The sequence below is a fragment of the Chanos chanos genome, chromosome 8 (assembly GCF_902362185.1).
Source record: "Chanos chanos chromosome 8, fChaCha1.1, whole genome shotgun sequence".
NCBI lineage: Eukaryota > Metazoa > Chordata > Actinopteri > Gonorynchiformes > Chanidae > Chanos > Chanos chanos.
The window spans coordinates 9,705,022-9,712,233 of record NC_044502.1 but is presented as its reverse complement, the minus strand read 5'-3'; positions in this window follow the sequence as shown (position 1 = coordinate 9,712,233).

The window sequence follows — 7,212 nt, the reverse complement described above, 5'->3', positions numbered from 1 at the left end:
AGAGAGAGGGGCAGGGTGAGATTTACAGAGAAAGAGAGGGTGAGATTTACAGACAGAGAGAGAGACAGGGTGAGAATAACAGAGAGAGGGAGAGAGAAAGAGAGAGAGACAGGGTGAGAATAACAGAGAGAGGGAGAGAGAAAGAGAGAGAGACAGGGTGAGATTTACAGAGAGAAGGAAAGAAAGAGAGAGAGACAGGGTAAGATTTACAGAGAGAGAGAGAGAGATAAAGAGAGAGAGGATGAGAAATGCTAACATTCACACAGCATGTGAAATGACAGCTCTCAGTCGTTTTAGGATGAGACTGGCACCCTCAGCGCCATCATCTCCCGCCTCCCATTAGTTCTCTCATGGCAATGGAGGACCCCTTACCTGGGATGAGACCTTACACCTCCTTCAACATTACCCCCACAGCCAACAGCCCTTCTCCCATCTGGAGTGTGCTCTGCACTGTGGGGTTCCCTGAGGGTGGTAATTAAACTCAGGGATGCTATCAGTCGGCAGTGTTCTAGAGCGAACAGAGCGTGTGCCCAAGAGACTGAGTTCCACGAAGTGAAGAGTCGGGACGTGAGAGAGAGAGAGAGAGAGAGGGAGAGAGAAAGAGAGGGAGAGAGAGAGAGGGAGGGAGAGAGAGCTCTTGAAAAAAGGGAATTAAGACAGAGAAAGTGGGGAGGTGAGAAAGAGGGAGGGAAACAGAGAGAGAGAGAGATTTAATGAATAAGAGGAGTTAAGAGAGAGAGAGAGAGAGAGAGAGAGAGAGAGACAGAGAGAGTTCTTGAACAAGAGGAGTTAATAGAGAGAGAGAGAGAGAGAGAGAGAGAGAGAGTGAGTACTGGAGGCAGGCTGTCTGGTTCTCTTGAACCCCTGGCTGACTCAGTCTGGGCTCTTCTCACTCGGAATGGAGGACTGTGGTTTACCGACGCTGACGCTGCTGACAGACGCATCTCACCTCAAACGGCACAGGTGAACAGAGGCGATCACACGAGAGCAGCGCTCTGATTGGCCACAGGGTCAAGGACGCCACGCTGAATGAAAATGACTCTCATTTGTGATTAGACGTGATGTCTGCACAGAGCCCTGCTATTACTGAACTCCCCTCCTCACAGGAGGAGGAGGAGGAGGAGTGAAAACACAACTCCAGTTCTTTTTGAAAAAAAAAAAAAAAAAAAATACTCCAAAGAGTCAAAAAGGCCACACCTGAGCCCGGCAGTAGAAGATATGTTTTGAAATCAATAAGGCCACGGTAGACACGATGTCGGCGCGAAAGAGAAGCTAACTGGACGGACGACGGTTTTCTCAGCTGTAGCGCGTCGAGGAAAAAGTGTGAAGTTAAGTGTCAGGGCTGACATCGTGAGCCGTTGGTGAAGGGGATCGACCGGCTCATTCATCCATCATGGTACGGGAGCTTCGCTATTGCACTGCTCAGCATCCCCAAAGGGGAGGGGGTCTCAGCCTCCTTTCTTTATTGTGTGTGTCAACATATTAAACCTCCGTTTCTCTGCTGCAACCCGACCGCAGTGTTCCTCTGCCCTCACGCCCTTTTCGTGGGAGGTTTTTGTCGAAGGCCTTTAGATGGTGCTCGCTGACGCTCTTTTGCCAGTGACTTGCTATAAGTCTTTTCTTGATCGCTTAAAATAGGGGCGATTCAACTACAATTACAATTACAGTTACAATTACAGTTATAATTACAAGTCGTTCAAATGGGCCAGGCGTTTTTGGCAGCCTATTTACATGTTGACTTTGTGTGGCTAGCAAGATGTTTGCGATGCTGTAACGCGGAGTAATATATACTGTGTATATCAGCTCTCATGCCATGCCTTTTGGCCAATCAAATTACCCAACAGGGACTAACTGTTCTATGATTTGAATTTGACTGTATTTGCCTCTGGGCCACTTGATTTTGGATTTGGCCAGGCAGGTCGTGAACCGAATAGGTCCAGTTTATACAGATCAACAATCAGCAATCTGGGTAAGTATTCAGGTCACATTTCCTTAACTACTCATTATTCATGCAGGAAACAATGAACCCAGTTCTCTTTCTTTATTTACTTGTCACTCAAATCCGTATTATGAAAATGTATTCAAGGGTTTTTACATATATTTCAAAATACACTTTGCATTGTAAATCTTGCTACGTCTTGTTTTCACTGACGTAAGAGCGCTCTTCATACTGAAGTGTTTTCTAATATCTCTTTGATTACGGTTCCATTTTATTCTGTCATAAGATGCCTGTCAAATACAGTCATAACTCTTCTCACAACTCACAACCTCAAAGCATATATAAACCTCCAATTACACCGAAGCCCTCTAATTACTTTATCTCTCACTGGCGCTCTAATTGAGACCTGCCGTCTTCCTCTGGCACTTGATTGAAGTCTGTGATCATCGGCTACTGTTTTTACTTTAACCAAGAGCTTATGTCAGGCAAAATCAAGTAGGTAGGCTCTTCTTCTGACTGCTGAGTTTGGATAAAACACAAACTCATGGGGATATTACCAGAAGGTAGAGTTGGATGGAGCTCTGAAGTGTCATTTCCTGCAGCTTTGGGGTGGGGCGGGGGGGGGGGGGGGTGTGACTCTAGTCTCTGGGTTTCTTTACATCTTTTCCCCTTCACCACATGCTCCCACACAGTGATTTTGCACCTTGTTGTGTTTCCTGCTGGAATTCCTCTCTGCCAGCTCTGGCAAAAAGAGTATGATAGCATCTAAATTGAGTCTGATAGAAGAACATCAAGGACTGTCATGCACATGTGGTTAAAAACGTTGTGTTCTGTTGTTTCATGTTGAGGTGTGTGTGTGTGTGTGTGTGTGTGTGCGTGTGTGTGTGTGTGTGAAAGAGAGAGAGAGAGAGGGTGAGAGAGCATTGAAGGCCAGTCCCCAGACTGAACATCACAAACTACAATAAAAAAAAAACAAAAAAACACAATTCAGCTGACCCACACAGAAATTATTATTACGCATCACAAATTGAATAATAATAGCATGCATCGGTGGGATCACTTCAAGAGCAATTTTCAAAAAAACAACTTTGATGATGTGATGTAACATCCTATTAAACATGATCATTCATCATACATTCTAAGTACATCAGTGGCAATATCTCAGTTGCACAATGTTCATATCATGAGGTAGAAAACACATAAATGTGACATATGAAAGATACATTCAAAAGAGGCTGCAGGTACAGAGGAAACAAAATAACAACAAAAAAAAATGTAATTCGCTCAAAATTGCTGCTTTCAAAAGAGGGATGCTCTAAACAGAGGGATATTTTGGGAGTGACAGGATGTGCCCCAAAGCTATATTTTCTAAATGATAGATTCTCAGTTAAAGGTGAGCAAATGAAAAAAAAAAATGAAAAAGAACACAAACAAACAAACAAAAAATCTTAAGCACACATTTGTGAGCAGGAAGGGATAATTGTCAGGGTTCTTAGTGTCAAATATTCTTCAATGTTGTTTATTTTTAAGGTTTCTTGCCGTAATTTATAGCTATACTTGCCGTCATCATTGTAGAATGAGCCTTAAGTTCTTGGTATGAGGTTTGATAATTGACAGTTCTGGGGAAAAAAAAAAAGCTTTGTTTTGATGTGGTTTTTTTTCCCCTTAGGGCATTGTCAGTGTTATTCTATTCATAGCGTTTCTCTCACATTTCACTTTTGAATTTCATTGATCCTCCGTTATTGAGTAGCTGTGTTTTTAATTAAAAAAAAGAAAAAAAAAAACACCGAAATGTCACCAGAACCCGAGGACTGATCACGATTTTTAAAAAGACTGCCAAAGCCACGGGAGGAAAAACTTGCCGTCGGACGTCAGCGAAATTTCAGTCGAAAAGAGGGACCAGATTTCACCGAAGATGTATCCAAACCAAAATCTCTCCAGAGCCGGAGCCGGTAGTCATTTTGAAATGAAGGGCCGTCATGAAGGAGTATGATTTCACGAGAGATATTTTGTGAAACCTGACTACTTCTCATCTCCTCTGGGAACAAGTGAAAATAAAAAAAATCCATCCCTTTTCAGATGGATCATTTTCTCTCCCACATACTTCATTAAACTGACATTTAGAATCACAACAGGCCTTTTTTCTCTGTGTGTAGGATTCGAGTGTCATTTGGTGTATGATAAGATGATTGAATTTGAATGTGATCATAAGATTGAAGGAAGAGATGGAAAAGAAATTTAAATCATTGTCAAGGCTCCATTTTTCTTAAAGCACTCTTTTTTTTTTTTGTCAGGAACACATTTCTCTCTGCCTGTCTCTTTTGGCCCTCTCACACACGTTTGTTCTTTTCTGCTCCTCTGTCCTGGTAACCTATTTTTAAAAGAGGACAGAACGAGAGAGTTAAACGAGTAGCGGTTTGTTTCCTCTCTGTTGGCCTTTTTTTTTTTTTTTTTGTCTTTTTGAACAAAACTCTTCTACAACTTGATCCCTCTTCCTCAGGGGAGACGGTCGCTGTGAAAGTGGTAAGAGTTCAGTGTTCTGAAAAGAAGAAAAGAAAAAAAAATTGTTTCTTTTCTCATAGAAGGAGATTCTTTTTTTGACCAGTCACCAAGTGCCCCAACTTCTGACCCTCTTTTACCCACTCTCAGTGCATCCCTCTGTTCCACTCTGACTACACCTTTCACGTTTCCTAAGATGTTCATTTCATATCATCAGTGATTCTACTCCCCTTGTTTGTTTTTTTTTAATTTTTATTTTGTTTTTTTGGGGTTTCTTTGAGTGCATGTGCCTTCAGTCCTTGATTAAACCTTTGGCCTAGTTTGTGTGCATTAGGACTAATTTTTCACATTTTCACATCGTTCTCTAAAAACGACGCGCGAACATCCGGGAGGACGGTCAATACGCGCCCATCAGCGATGGGCTCGTTTCTCAGAGAATGTACCGGATCTGGCCCCTTTTAGTTGAGATGAGGCTTGATACATTTGCCTGCGTCAGAAACAGCGTAAAATGCATCGATCGGTCGCAGGCCCGAATTCGGGAAGGCCGCGTTTCGAACAACAAAGCCGAACGTAACAGCAGCGCAGCCAAAAAAGATAAAGAAAAAAAAAAGTGCGCTTTGCTTAAAGCAACAAAGGACGAATGAAACTAACCATTTTCCCGGAAGAATAAACAATAAACAAAGGAATAAATGAATCAAAGAAAGAACAAGTAAAAAAGTAAACGCAAAGTAAACAAGTAAACAAGTAAACGCAAACGTGAGATCGAACGACGGAATCAAATAGAGCAGAGTGTGAAAGAGAGCGGACAATAGAAGAATAAAGAATGAGAGATAATAGAACAAAGACAGAGAGAGAGAGAGAAAGAGAGAGAGATTGGAGATTGGACAGGTAGAGGGAAGTGAATCTTGGAGCAGCAGTTTAAAATGTCAACACCTGCCGGACGAAATACCAGAAGCAAGACTATAAAAGAAAAAAAAAAAAAAACCCGACGGGGAGCCGGGGGATGAAAAAAAAAGAGAAAGAGAAAGAGAAAGAAAGAGATAGAGAGAAGGGGGGGGGGAGAGAAAGGAAATGAATAAGGCCACCAGAAAAAAAAAGAAGGTCACGGAGCGAGTGAAACCAAGATTAAAATGTCAAGCACCTGAGAGTAAGAAAAGGAAACCAACATCTCTGATGCTCAAAGCATCCCAAACAATCCCTTTTTTTCCTTTTTAGGACAGAAGGATGTATGGAATCCCAAAAACACTCCCGTACAGGGTGGGGAAAAAAAAAAAAGAGACACGTCCTTCAAGACCCAGCCGCTTTAAGAGTGTCATAAATCATACTGGCACAATGAAAGCAGGCCCTGAAACCAGGCTCCGCAGACAGGACGACGGGAATTAGGTCCATCTTCCTAATAAAGCCATCAAGGTCCATGGAAAGACAAAACACAAGTTGCTTAGACCTCATAAACAGGAGAGAGAAGAGCAGGAATGCCGTAGATGAATACACATGCTTGCCACTTTTTTTTTTTTTTTTAATTGTCTTTACTTGTCATTTAAAATTGTAAAACTGTGGAAAATGTATTTGCTTAAAAACGAATTAGCTGACTGAAGAGGATATGAGATTTTCAGATTTTCGACTCACAGACCCGTAAAGAACATGCAGATTTGAGCAAAGTTTAAGCTTGAGACAGATAAATGCCACCTTCATCATCAATGCTGGAGCTTTACTGTTCGTATTCTACCTTTTGCATACATTATTGTTGAACCTGGATATATATATATGTATATATATATTTTTTTTTTTTGGCCGCGTGCTGTAGTTGTTGCTTAGTTGGGCAACATTGTGAGGAGTTTCACCCGGACGGTGTTTGAGACAAAGTGTTGTGTAGGTGGGAGCACAAATCTGAGAGATCTTCTCTACGGTGGCCTTTTGTCTGCTCTCTTAAAAGCATCACTCTCTGCACTGAGAGAGACACACACACGCCTTCTCTAGCGCACACACACCTCTGAAAAGGCAACATTCACCTCGACATGGAACTGTTTTAGTGGGGGTTTTTTTTGTTGATAATTACACTCTTATCCAGCTGTTCTCTAGAGAGAGAGAGAGAGAGAGAAAGAGAGAGAGAGAGAGAGATAGAGAGAGTGTGAGAGAGAGAGAGAGAGAGAGAGAGAGAGAGAGAGAGAGAGACAGAGATTTAATGGAAAACATTTTTTGTTCAGCAGTGGGGAGTAGTCAGATGCTGTGTTAAATTGTAACTTTAAGTGATGCTCGACAAATTTTCAAGCATGTCTCTTAAATTCAAGACGACTGCAAAAACGCTTTTAAAAACAACATTTTGTAAACATTCGGCAGAGAAGCGTGTTTCTCACATATCCCAAAAGTGCACCAGAATGAATGGTTTTAAACCTTTCTTCCATGTTTTCATTTTCTAAAGAATGAGGGATGTTATCTGAGGGTTTTGATACTTTTGAAATTTGCATACTTCATATTTGCAAGGCTTTTTTTTTACTATGCAATTAAATTGGCAAGTCATAACCAAACACACCAAAACTAATTTAGCGAGTTTGTGTTTAGCTCTGCTAAAAAAAAAAAAGAAAAATCACACATTGTTCACTTTCGAAAACTTTTAAAGTTCTAAAGCGTATTCACTCAGCCTCTGGTGACTACTTGAACTGTATTGTGAATTTGAGTAGTTACAAATTAGTGACTGTCAGCTATATGAAAAGATTAGCATTGCAAATAGAGACTTAACAGGTACCAGTACTTTTGGTTTTCAGTTTTTTCATTAT